Raw genomic sequence first — 13,801 nt, 5'->3', positions numbered from 1 at the left:
AAGTTGCATTTATTTCAGTGGGACTTATTTCCAAGGAAAAAGCATGCTCAAGATTGTAGACTGTGGGCCTACTCTTGAGACAGTCGAGGGAAAACTGGAAAATGCAAAGTTGAAAATCACTTACTAGAAAATAATTCTTATTTTTATACCTCATAACGACTTATAGCAAATGTTAGCAACTTTGAGGCCTCCAAAAACAACAACAAAAGGATCTGTGCCTTTGGATTGCACAAATACTGCATATCATAAACTCATGAACTTGTTTATAAATAGTATCTAGTCACACCTGTTGCAAATTAAAAATAAATTAACACACATGTACTGAGAAATGGAGAGAGTTTTTTTTAAAAAAAATATCAGTTGCATTTGTTTATTTACTGTATTTTTCCATGTATAAGACTAGGTTTTCCCCCTAAAAAATAATGTCCAAAAATAGGGGTCGTCTTATACATGGGGGTGTCTTATAGATGGAAAAATACGGTATTTCTTGCCATTTGATGGCATTTGCAGTTAAAAAACAATAAAAACCAAACAGTAAAAAAAAGATAAAGGTGCAACAGATAAAAATAATTTTAAAAAATTCAGGGGCAGTTGCAAAGGTCTATTTAATCCAGCAAGTACAGTGCCTGCAACTGTAGGGTGGGGAGCACTTTAACCTCCCAGAGTAGGGAGCTACAAAAGCTACACACAACCACAGAGAAGGCCCTCTCCCACATACTAACCAGTGACATCTGGACTCAAAAACAAGCCTACCCAGTAGAATTTAGGGCAAGGAAGGCTGCTTTGGGATGAGAATGTGAACTGCTGACTGAGGGTACTGTATTCAAGTCTGAAGAACTTCCAGATGGAGAGTTATAATCATGCACTCACTCGTGTGAATCATCATATCCATCAACACTCAATCAGAAGTAGTTCGTAAAACACATTTGGTTCAATATACATTAAGAGGCAGTGGTGTAGCGTGGGTTGCCAGTGCCCAGGGCCGGGCAGAGGGTGGGAGTGAGGGATAGAAACTGATGGAATATGTGCATTCAACTGCCTAACGGTGTTTGCGTCACCCAGGAAATTGCAGCCACAGAGAGAAGAAGAGTCATTCAATTGCCTGGAGAGGTCACTTCGCATGGAGAAGCTGTTTTCAACCAAGCCCAGCAATGGAAGCTTACAGCTGTATTGAGGCATCATTGGGTGCTGAAATTTTGTGCCCCCTAACAATTTTGCACTCGGGACAACTGTCCCCGTGACCCCCTACACTATGCTACTATTAAGAGGTCTCTATATATCTCAAGAAAGACAGGAGTGCCAGGCGTGCTCTTGTCCATGGGGTCACGAAGAGTCGGAAATGACTAAGCAATAACAACAAATATATCTCAAGATTCAATTGATAAAAGAAATGGTTTAGTATGCAATTCACATACATAATTGCAGCTTTTTACCTTCCCTCGCTTACAGAGCTTGGCAATGTGGACTAGAAGGAGCAAACATTATAGCCACGTGGTTACTTGGCAGTTGGGGAGTGGGGACCACAAGGACGCATAAATGAGAGGTAAACAGCAGCAGCAAATAGCTATCCATTGAAATTAACGTATTTCATAGTGCACAGCACAAATAATCTGAAAAAAAGTTGTTTCACTTTATTAAATCATTTCAGGTATGTAAGTTTCTAAACCTTCTGTGGCTTACTTGTCAAAACACTTATCACTTGAGTTGCCATTAAAACAAACAAACAAACAAACAAACAAACAAACAAACAAACAAACAATTGAGTAGTAGTTGACAAGAATCAAGGACAAGAACAACCAACAATCAAGGACAAAATAGCAGGTGCTATTTTTAAATGTGTTGCGTTCAATATGGCAAAACTAAATTTCAATGGAATGTCAACGATTTGTAAGAATAGTCGGTTTTACACAAATATTACAGAACTACTCAACAACACATTATATTTTGGGGGCAGATCTTAAGGGACTGTAGGGGTTAAAAGTAATGGTAATGGCAGCAGGTTCATATCTGGTTTTGTTCTAATTATTATTATTATTATTATTATTATTATTATTAACCCAGCCATCCGCTTGGGTTTCCCCAGCCACTCTGGGTGAAGGACGGGTATGAAATCTTATAAACAAAACAGGTGCCAGTGGTGTTATTAAAAAAGCAAAACAGTGAGGAATACTAAAACATCCTTTAAAACAGCATCTCCCCAAAGTCTGCCCTCCAACTGGGTTTCAATACCCAAAGGGAGATCAGCTAGAAGAAAATCACCTTAGGTGGGAACATACCATGCCCCTTGCTGCACCCCCCCCTTTATCTTCAAAATTAGATTGAAAACCTGCTGTTTTTCTCTGCACTTGGGGAAGATCCAGTTTTAAGTGTATAGAACTGCTGTAGTCTCATCTAGTTTTTCCCATTCAGGTTGTAACTTCTCCCTCAGCATATAATGGCGTTTTCTGGGTTTGGATAACCTTCTTCCTTTCTTTTTTTCTTAAATTGCTAAATGTGCCCCCCCTCCCCAAAATCTATAAATTCCACTAAGCTTTGCATAGCATATTGTCTAATTATTTCTAACTTTCGTCTATTATGTGTTGAGCTCCTTTAGAAGATAACAGCTTGTCTGAGAAGGAAGAGAGAACAAAGTGAATGAAGATAATGTGATACATACAAGAATTGCTACTCCATTGTTCTTTTAGTGATTGAATAATTTCTGGTAGTTTCCCCCCAGATTTTTTCCACTCAAATATTTGCATTTTGTAACAGTAAAGCAAAAATGTTCTTCTTTATAATAAGTTGCCTCATTTTTATGCATACACCGCTTTAAACAAGAATATTTTTTACCGAACAGCTTATGTATGAGAATGTGCTTAATGGCAAAGCAAACACTGAAATTCACAGGGGCCTGCATACAAAATATGTTTTCAACCTAGAAAATATGTACGTTTTTGAACTGTAAATCCCAGTTTTGTAATAAGAGAGTTTCATCCACATAAATGCCACTGCTATCCAAAGGGATATAGGGAATCAGTTTCGAATTGATTCTTAAGTCTTAAATACTACCAAGATTTTGCATTGCCAAAAGGAGAAATAGGCTTACTATGTACCATTAAAGTGAAATTACCTATTAGTATTCAGATTCTACAGCTAGTATTTGGAAGGGAACCCTATAACAAGATTGCTTTTAAAAACACATTCTCAGTAGCCTACAGTGTCAGCTGTCGCTTTATGATCTCTGCGCTGCTCTTCTCTAAGTACTTCTTTCCCAAATGTCTGCCAAGCCAAATTTATATTCCGTAGCATCTGAATAAATTAGGTTTTGTTTTCTTCCACAGTATTTGACAACTATGGTTGTGGTCTTCAGACTTGTCAACAGTACATAAGCCCTAGACATTCTAGAGGAGTGCAAGTTGGAATTGCACTTTGAAGGTTTATGGGATGGGGGAAAGGAATGAATTAGTACACGGTAGTAATGTCAACCTAATAATAATAAATTCTTCAGTTGTAACAGCACAAATAGTGGCTTGCACTGTCACAGCAAAATATCATCAGATGCCTAGATAATTTCTGTTTCAGTAGAGGTGAATGGTATGATAATGCCTACTGGGGCACTGCAGTGAGGCAAGGTGGGTTTTTAACCAATAGGGCAGCTATGCTACTTCCAAAGTCACGTCAGGCTAATAACCTGCTGCAACTAGTCATGCCATCATGTTGATAGAAGACCTCTAGACTTGGCTCTTTGGTGCTATGAAAGCAGAAATATGAGTAATATAAAAATGTATTTTGTAAAATCATTACAGCCTAAAGCAAAAACTGAACATTAACTCGGCAAATGACTCTTAGTTGAATGAGGAAATGTAAAATGGGAGAAGATAAATGGCTATTATTGTGAGAAGATTATCACTTTAAAGTCCAGGCGTAGAGTGAGAAAGGCTTACACTGACAAGAATGTGCCTGTGATCTGATTTTCATAAAGCTATGCTCTCTGGAAATTAAAAATGGCAATAATTTTTTTTTGAACCACTAAGACAGAGAGCCTTACACATCAGATAACACAGATTGAGGGTCACCAACTTTTTGGGGTCCATGGGAACATTTCAAGATTTGAGAAATGGCCATATGCACACCCACTTAATCAACATTATTTATTTATTTAATCTTATTTATATCCCACCTTTCCCCCCAAACAGAGACTTAAGGCAGCTCACAAAAATTAAAACTAATACAGATAAAACACACATATCTAAAACAAGGTTACCAGTTTTTTTTTCCAATGACTCCGGAGATACTTTTCAACTTCCTACTAAATAGATTGATTTTGTCAGGGGAAAGATTTGTAAATCCGGGGACCGTCCCCAGGAAATGGGGACGTCTGGTAACCTTATTCTAAAATCATATGGAAGGCTGTTTTTTTAAATTACTGTGCATGGAATTAAAACAATGCAAAATATAGATAAGAGGAATAATAGTAATTAAAAACAGTACGGAACACTATTAAGAGTCCTTAAGAGCAGTCAAATTTCTAAAAGCCTGACAGAATAAAATCAAAAAATCACCTGCCCTGGAAATGGAAGGACAACAAGGAGGAAGCCAGTCTAGCTTCTCTAGGAAGGGACTTCAAAAGCCTGGGAGCAGCCACCGAGACCTCTCCCACATCCACACCTGGATTCTAAAGTGCCTTGCAGAACCCCAAACATCTCCATTTTTGCAAGGCAGACTTCTCAAAACCACTGCAGCCTAAATTCACCCATGTAATTATAAAACCAACATGAACTTGAAATCACGTTTATCTCCATGGTTTGCACGAAAAGGTTCATGTTCGTTGTGTCCATATGTTTTGTGCGCAGTAATACCTCAAGTTCTTAATTAAAAGGCGCTTTGTTGACCCTCAACGTTACTCTGTGGTTAAATCAATAGGCTGTTTCTATGACCCCATCTAACGTACCTTAAAGATAAAAGGTAAACGTAAAGGACCCCTGAACAGTTAAGTACAGTCAAAGGCGGTGTGGTGATCATCTCCGCTTTCAGGCCGAGGGTGCCGGTGTTCGTCCGCAGAAAACTTTTCTGGGTCATGTGGCCAGCATGACAAAACCTCTTCTGGCACAATGGAACACCGTGACAAGTGCCAGCGCACACAGAAATGCCGTTTAACCTTCCTGCCGCAGTGGTACCTATTTATCTACTCACACTGGTAAGCTTTCAAACTGCTAGGTTGGCAGGAGCTGGGCCAGAGCAACGGGAGCTCACCCTGTCACACAGGAACTCCTTCAGGGGCAAATAGCAGCTTGGGAGAATATTCCCTCATGCAACAGTTCCAATTTGGATCCACACAACTATCCAGCTGCTGCTTTTTCTAAAGAAAGACATGACACTTGTTAAGGCCTTTATTTGTGTGCCCCTTCCACAAGAGGTTTGGAGGGTGGTAACATGAGAATGGGTCTTTTCTGCAGTGGCCCCTGTTTTGTGGGATGCTGTCCCCAGGGAGGTTTGGCTGGTACCTTCATTATACACCTTTAGGCACCAGGCAAAAAGGTTCCTCCTCAACCAGGCCTTTGGATGATTATCATCCTATACCCTTTTAAATGTGTTGTGGGAGGGGTGAGGGGTTCTTGGTTTTTGTTCTTGCTTTTATTATGGAATTTAAGCTTTTTATCTTGTATTTTTATGTAATTTTATCTTGTATTTTATGACATTTAGGGATGAAGAACAGTATACTAAATACATACATACATACATCTGTGTGGATTTATCCCCCTATACTTGATTTTGTACACACACACATGAAATGTATGGCCAGTTCTAAATTTTAAAAAAACCCTATTTACACAACATGTTGTTTGATCCTCATTGTCCACTTTGACATTTCTGTGAAGTGGTTTGCAGTTAAAGTGATTTGCATCCAACTGACTAGAACAAATTGAAGCCAAGCCAAAAGAGCCTTCAAAGTCAGATTATGGTTCCTTGTATTAGTTTCATTGCTGTATACATATAATATGCTTGACAGTAGTGTCAATTTGCTCTTTGTCCATCCTGGCTTAGAACATTTTGCTGGGATAAATTGGCACCATGAGTTTAGAGCATTGCAAACACCTTTGGGAGGGCTCGGCACAACCCCCAAGGAAGGCAATTTTCTGTTTCTTTCTGGCAAAACGATCATTAAATCATCATGATGGTAATTTAGAGCCATTCTCCAATGCAAAATTAAACAGGGTAATTGAGTTGGTGGTCCATATATTTCTGAATGAGACTAAATTTCTAGGTCAGCTTCAGTTGTTCTGCAGGGCTGGTAGTGAAACTAAAAATATATTGGAAGATAAGTTAAAAGTGAATATAGATGAAATAGAAGTATGTTAGTGAGATTATCTGGTCTAGATAGGGGTCACACCCCTTGAAAGATCAGGATGACAGACTGCACATAGTTTTTGATCAGTACTTCTCAATGGACAAGTCTGAGCTGTGGCAAAGAGGACTTTCCTAATCTGCCTCAAATGTATTCTCTTTTGCAGGCCAGGACAAACTATTTCGTATTCCTGGGGTAAGGCACCACCTAGCAGAATATTGGCACGATTTGGCAACAAAACAGGCTACTTGCAGGAGAACAGGACCATGGTCAGCTCCTTATGGAGTATTGGTGACTGGTTACAGGAGAACTCAGGGCAGCAAGCTATGAATATTGCTCTAGCCAGCAAATGTCTAAAATGTGAGCTGTTATAGCTGTGTAGCTAAGGGGTTGTCCCTTGCGCTGCCTCATCTGAGAGTATATATACTGAGTTAAAGGGACCACACCCTATTGCTCAGGCATAGGTTCTGGTGGGGCTCTTGCTATCCCTGTCTGAAGGGTGGAAGGGACCTGGAAGGAAAACAAGTGAGCCTGGGCTGAGGAGCATTGGCCCCTTATGCTGGCCCTTGCCCCACCCCCAGCTGGCTGCCCATAGGCCTGCTGAGATGGGGGCAGGGCAATGGCTCCCTGGAACAAAGGTGGGCGGCTCACCTGTACCAGGAGGTCGTGCGGTGTCACCAACCCCGCCCACCCAAGGGAGGGGGTGAGTGAAAATTCCCTTCTTACATCCTCAGTGTCAGAGAAGGAGTGCAGGGCTACCTCCTCATGTTAAGGAGATACTGGTAAAGTTAGAACCTGGTTCCTCTCCCATAGGAATGCCCAGCAATCTTTCTAGGGCTTTTTTCAAACATGATGCCATCAGGATCCACATCTCAGACTGTAGAAATCTCAAAATGAATATTATAAATGTGCTCTCTTTTGGAGCTGAAACATTCCTGGGAAATGTTAAAGAGGCATAGGCAATGAAAACGTATTACAAAATGTGTCAGGCAGCATCATACATGGCCATCCTCTGAGAATAATGTTCAGGCTTCGTGTTCCTCTTTTGGGGTCCTTCCCCTATAAGCTGCAGTGGTTGCCAATTAGGTTCCAAACCCAATTCAAAGAGCTGAACTGTTTGCCTCTCAAAGTCCTAAATGATCTCAGCCTAGTGTATCTTAGAATAGTATGGTTCCTGTGGGCACCGAGCAAGATGAAATCAAGTGCATCTCGTTACACAAACATTTGGGTTCCACTTTCTTCTATCACAAACACCACTGGCAAGAAGATAAAAAGCTATTTGTCAAATACAATGCATTAAGAAGTCTATATACAGACTTGCAACGCAAAAGAAGGCCAAATGTAACACACAATAGTTGCTGATTTTCTCAGTCTATGAAAAGTGAAGGGGAGACTTATACCCACAAAAAGTGGGTTCTTATGCTAAGGAAGTGTCTGACACACATCTACTGTGAGTTTGGAGATTCATATCTCTGTTCATATGGAATCCCTGCTAGGAATACTTTGACTAGATCATGCCCTAGTTTATTTTCATTTAAATAATTAAAAAAAATATGTTAGGCAGAGGATTATTTAATGTGTCAACAGCACTATGATCTCTCAAGAATGCTTAAGGTTTTTAGATTAAAGGAAGATGAAATATAGCACACAGGCAAGTGAAATTGTGGATTTGACTTTAACATTTGCTTGGTGCTTCTTGAAGTTGTGTCTAATGTTATAAAGTCTAAATCAGCTCCATCATAACTCTGACTGAGGTTGTCAAAAGTTGAAAGATTAGATGGTAAATGTAGTTGCATATTTTCCCTTTAAAATGTAGCTTACAAATCCAACTGATAGAAGGTTAAATACTTAGACATTTACGCTGTCCCAGTATTTCTAGTTTCTTTCACCTTTGCAAGCATCTCTGACAGATCCTTTAAAAAATTGTCTACTAGGAGTAAGGTGTTATGTTGCTAACTTGCATATGTCCTCCATTAATTTTAACAGCAGTAATCTGCTTACAAATGTCAAAGCTCTGCTGTAAGATACATTACAAGTGACAGCTTTGAAATTTTGCATACGCTGAAATCTGTTTTGCTATCTGTTGTGAATCTATTGGAGGCACATCCTCAACTTGTAAAACAGCTGCTTTCATTTCAAGTTTTATGGATTTAGAGGTATATATTTAATTGCTGTATTATCACAAATCACCCTGCAAATATTGTTTGATGAAAGGTAGAATATAAAATATTTTAAATAAATGCAATTCGTATACTAAGATAAATAAACTCCTGCAAATGATGCAGTGAAAACTGAGGACTTTTCAAGGCCCATTGATTTCCATGAAATAATTAAGCCAGTACATAAGTTTATTCATGTCCACATAATAACAAAATATTCTCCTATAGCTTCTAAAACAGGCAAATTACAATCCAATTGACTGCATTTTACAACTATCACAACCTTTGAAGGCTTTGAAAGGAGTGTGGTGTTTGCCCTCCTAGATGGGTCATAAGGAAAGGGTTAAATGATTTATACGATCTGAAGAGAAACCAGAGTATAAGGGTTAAATGAGTGTGAAGTGATTGGCCAGTGGGAACCCAAGAGGAGGAGTTTGAGTTGGAGTTGTCGGGAAGTCAGTTGGAAGTTGGAGAAGGAAGAGGGAGGATAAGCCTGTGGGTTGGTCTAGTTTTGATGTGAGAGAGTGAGAGAAACTGTTAGGAGGAGTCAGGTAGGCAGTTGGGATAATCAGTTAGACGTTATTAGGAAGATATAGGCTGATATAGAAACTAAGGATAAAAAACTGACAAGAAAAATTTTCTGAAACCATAAACTTGTTCATGCTTATAAAATAAACTTGATTATTTGTTTTAATGTTAACAACTGTCTGGACTCAGTGTGTACCTGAGAGAAACGGGTTGGTGGCAGCGGGGAAGTGATCATAGTGGTAGCACAGGGATTAATAGACCGCCAAACGTCCGGGGACCCTGTGTGATTGCCACAAGGAGATTTGACAAATTTGTGGCGAATAAATCCATCAATGGTACCTAGATATGATGGTTATCTACGGCCCCCAGAAACAGAGGGAGTATGCTTCTGAATACCAGTTGGTGGGAATCCCAAATGTCTTGCTTGTTGGCTTGCCATAGGCATCTGGTTGGACACTGTGGGAACAGAATACCAGACAAGATGCACCTCTGGTCTGACTGAGCAGCACTCTTCTGATTTCATTAAAGTGAAGAAGGAAATGGTATAGTAAAAACTGTTGTCTGATGTGGCAGAGGCAGAAAGCTGAGTAATAGAGGTCAGAGGAAGCAGAGAATTTAGCATTTGACACGGGCGGGAGCTATATATTATTACTGAGAAAGGGTGGTTTGCTGTCGAAACAAACAATTGAAATAACTAACATATTTGCATGAAGATTTCTGTTTCAATGTCTGGGAGATAGGCCAGTTGCCATCTTAAAGTGTGAATGCGGGGGTACTCCTGAACCTACCTTTGTCATGGGTGAGGCAGATGGCCTTAATAGCTAGTAACTCCTTTTACTAAATTTGGCCATTGTTGGACATGAACGGCGTGGCCACAGTGATAACCCAAAGGCTGGATTACTGCAGTGCATTCTATGTGGGACCTCCTTCAAGACAGGTCTGTAAGCTGCAGCTGATACAGGATGCAGCAGCTACCGACAGCTTGTAACACCTTTGCTGATACAGTGGTAAAAGGTAAAGGTAAAGGGACCCCTGACCATTAGGTCCAGTCGTGGCCGACTCTGGGGTTGCAGCGCTCATCTTGCTTTATTGGCCGAGGGAGCCGGCGTACAGCTTCCGGGTCATGTGGCCAGCATGACTAAACTGCTTCTGGCGAACCAGAGCAGCGCACAGAAACGCCGTTTACCTTCCCACTGGTGCGGTACCTATTTATCTACTTGAACTATGACGTGCTTTCGAACTGCTAGGTTGGCAGGAGCAGGGACCGAGCAACGGGAGCTCACCCTGTCGCGGGGATTCGAACCGCCGACCTTCTGATCGGCAAGTCCTAGGCTCTGTGGTTTAACCCACATTCGTTCCAGAGGTCCATTCTTAACCTGAAACTGTTCTTAACCTGAAGCATTACTTTAGCTAATGGGGCCTCCTGCTGCCGCCGCACCGCCAGAGCACAATTTCTGTTCTCATCCTGAAGCAAAGTTCTTAACCTGAAGCACTATTTTTTAAAATATAACTTTTATTAACAAACCAATCAAATCACATTAGTTCCAAATTACAAAACCAAATTTTTAAATTTTTGTTGGGGGTACCCATGCTTCGAGCTCAGAAAGGGATCCAAACATCTCTCTTGCTGCTGCTTTGATGTTACAGTTCTGTCCAAATAGTATTCACAGTTCTATCCAATCTTCTCTTTATTGTTTTCCTCATTTTCTTGTTGTTGTCATATATTCCTTTCTTTCTTTGTGACCTCTGATAGTCTCCACAAGCGGGTTGAAAACAGATGTTGTTTATCCTGTGTGGGTTTTCCGTTCCTCCAAGAGCCATATACAAACAGACAGATGCCATTTCCACACTTCCGAACAAAACATTCTTAAAGTCTGCCCATTAAATCCTCACAGGTCTGACAGTCTCTCCTCAATCTTAGGGGGTTCTGCCAGGTCAAACTCACATTCCAATACCATGGTCACCACCCCCTCGATTGTAAATCCAGTAGCCAGGCCTGCTTATCAAACAAGTCTCTTTTTATGACTGCGTCATTCCAAAGGCTCTTCATTCCTTCCCTGATGTTTCACAAACCATGTCTTTGATTAGTAATTCATTTCCACACAGTTCTTAATCATCCCTCTTATAATCAGTAATTGCAACGGTTCTTCTTGGGGGGAGGGTTGTTGGGTAATCACATAAGATAAAAGAAAAGTTCCCCCTCCATTCCGTCCCATTTGGACATACCGACCCTTTGATGTATCTTCTTCTTGTTATGTTTTCCTGTTAAATCCAACCGATTGCTTCAATTCACAGAGGTCACTTCAGTTAGCAGTCTTAACTCCCGTTCTTCGCTCAAAATATGTGCATTTGCTTCTCTCTAATTGCTCCTGCAACCAGGCCGCGTGATCAGAGACAGCCTCAGGGAGAGCCGATCCACACGGGTGCTGTGCGCCTAATGCCTTCACCCCCTTCTTTCGAACTTGGGGGTGATCTATGGCAACCGCAGGCGAGGCAGTGTTCCCCATTCCCTTGGGGTAACAAGGGAGGCTGCATACTCCCATATCAGCCTCTTAATTACCTCGTGTGAGTCAGAGAGATGGTATTGTCGGCCATCTTCCAATGCGCCCCTAGCGGCCCCCTTAACCTGAAGCACTATTTCTGGGTTAGCTGAGTCTGTAACCTGAAGTGTATGTAACCTGAGGTACCACTGTATAACTGCATGGACTGCCAATGTGTTATCTGGCCATGGTTTTCCTTGTGTTGTCACTCCCCTCCAAGCTCATTCAGAGCAGTGCCTATCAGTGTTGTAGCACATGCCCTTTGGAATTCCCTCCTTGTTGAGTTTAGGTAGCACAGACAATAGGTTTCTGGTGCATGCTCAACACATTATTGTGCTTATGTAGGTGGTTTCAGACAAACGAGCTGAACCATGTATCTTTGTGAAGTGAATTTTATGCTTTGTTGTGGCTTTGATTACAGTCATACCTCGGGTTAAAGTCGCTTCAGGTTGAGCGTTTTCAGGTTACGCTCCGTGGAGACCCGGAAGTAACAGAACACATTACTTCCGGGTTTCGCTGCTCGCGCATGTGCAGACGCTCAAAATGACGTCACGCGCATGCACAGAAGCAGCAAATCACAACCACAGACGCGGGTTGCGTTCTGTTCAGTATGCGAACGGGGCTCCAGAACGGATCCCATTTGCAACCAGAGGTACCACTGTATTGGCTCTCCAGATGCCATTGTGCTTCAACTCCCACCATCCCTGACCACTGTCAATGCTAGTGCCTAGGAATGAAAGGAGTTGGGATCACCCACATATTGAGGGCTGTGGGTTCCCCATTTTTGATTTCAGCTTGCAATTTTGCCAGCACAACAAACAGTTGCTGTAAGTCACTGACCACAGAAATGTTTGATATCTATTTTTAACAGCAAATTTTTGTGTTCTGACTAAAGCCAAGAATTCTGAGCACTGCTAATAATTAAAGTTAACATGGTTGATTAGTACTCCCTATTTTGTGTGTGTGCACAAAGTGATTACACATTAGTTTGCAGCAGAAAAAAACAAAACAAAAAAAACAGCAGCCCTCTACCATCACAGGATAGTTTTGTTCATATTTTCCCACAGGCTGTATATCAAAAATAATTATGTATAATGTATCAGTTCTCAAGAAACATGTAATGGCCAGCTGCCAAGTGTCCTTTCTTTTCCTCTCAGCATGACTTAAATTGAAATGCAGGATCCAGTCTCCTCTCACCAAACCAGTATAAACTAAACTGTTGAATTTTCTCCCCTCAGAGGCATGTCTGGCACCTTCACTATACAGCTTTTGACAAATGCTGCAGAGGCACCTATTTACCCCAGTGTGTTTTTTTGGGAACTACCCTATTCCTGTGATTTGTTATAAAAGTTTTTATATTGAATTTTAAACTGCGGCAACCTGCCCTGAGATATGATGGCGAAGAGTGGGCAAAAAAATTAACAACATCCTTTGCCCTTTTAAAATGTGGGGATTTGGGGGGAAGCTATTGGGTTGTTGTTTTTGTGGTTTTATATTTTGATTTTATTCAATGAACTGCCCCGAGACCTCTGGGTATAGGGCAGAATATTAATTCAGTAAACAACAACAATGTGCCCCTACTAGATATGAAACAAAAGGCAACTACACATAGCATTGATTGTTGGTAGGGCTGCAACCTTGGATTAATCAGTTTAATTGACCAAAATAGTACTCATGATTAATCAGGGTGCAGATACACAGGCGTTTATAAATTTTGCATAGGGAAACACTATATATGGAGGCATTCCCATTCCCTCTCTCAAATAGGAGAGAATGCCTCTTCAAATATTATTGATTCAGAACTGTTCTTTTTATTCAAATGCAAATTTAGTTCAGTACTCAACTAAGATTACCTTAATCAAGGGACAAATCTAACTGTAAGCACTGGCGGAAACAGTGCTAACTCTTTCTGCTTTAAATATATGCTGATGAGACCATGAGACGAGTTGCCCTGCCACTGATGTTCACCACCATCATTTTATCAACAAAGTTTGTCTGAACTGACATTGTGGTTAACTTTAACTATGTTTAGCTTTAAAATGCACAACTTCAAACCAACACAGTTTCTGAAACTGTGTTGCTGAAACTAACCACAGTTAATCGGAGTTCTTGGTTCAGATAACACAGCAAGTTGTGGCTGATCAAAAGCAGAAGCTGGCAGTGGCTCTCGGAGTTTTATGGGTTTATGTGGAAGCTAGGGGTGAACTTGGGAACTTCTATATATAAAGTAGGTGTTCTGTGACTGAGCT

The 13,801-nt window shown here is 40.8% G+C and overlaps 1 protein-coding gene across 5 annotated transcripts in view; it reads right to left on the bottom strand.

The window, feature by feature from the left end:
* CEP112 (centrosomal protein 112) overlaps positions 1 to 13,801 on the bottom strand; it is a 217,089-nt gene that overhangs the window by 70,177 nt on the left and 133,111 nt on the right. The gene's annotated exons all lie outside the window — the stretch shown is intronic.

The sequence above is a fragment of the Podarcis melisellensis genome (assembly GCF_964234715.1).
Source record: "Podarcis melisellensis genome assembly, chromosome: 2".
NCBI classification, from domain to species: Eukaryota; Metazoa; Chordata; class Lepidosauria; order Squamata; family Lacertidae; genus Podarcis; species Podarcis melisellensis.
The sequence above is the reverse complement of the archived record's forward strand: the minus strand, read 5'-3'. Positions and strand labels throughout refer to the sequence as shown.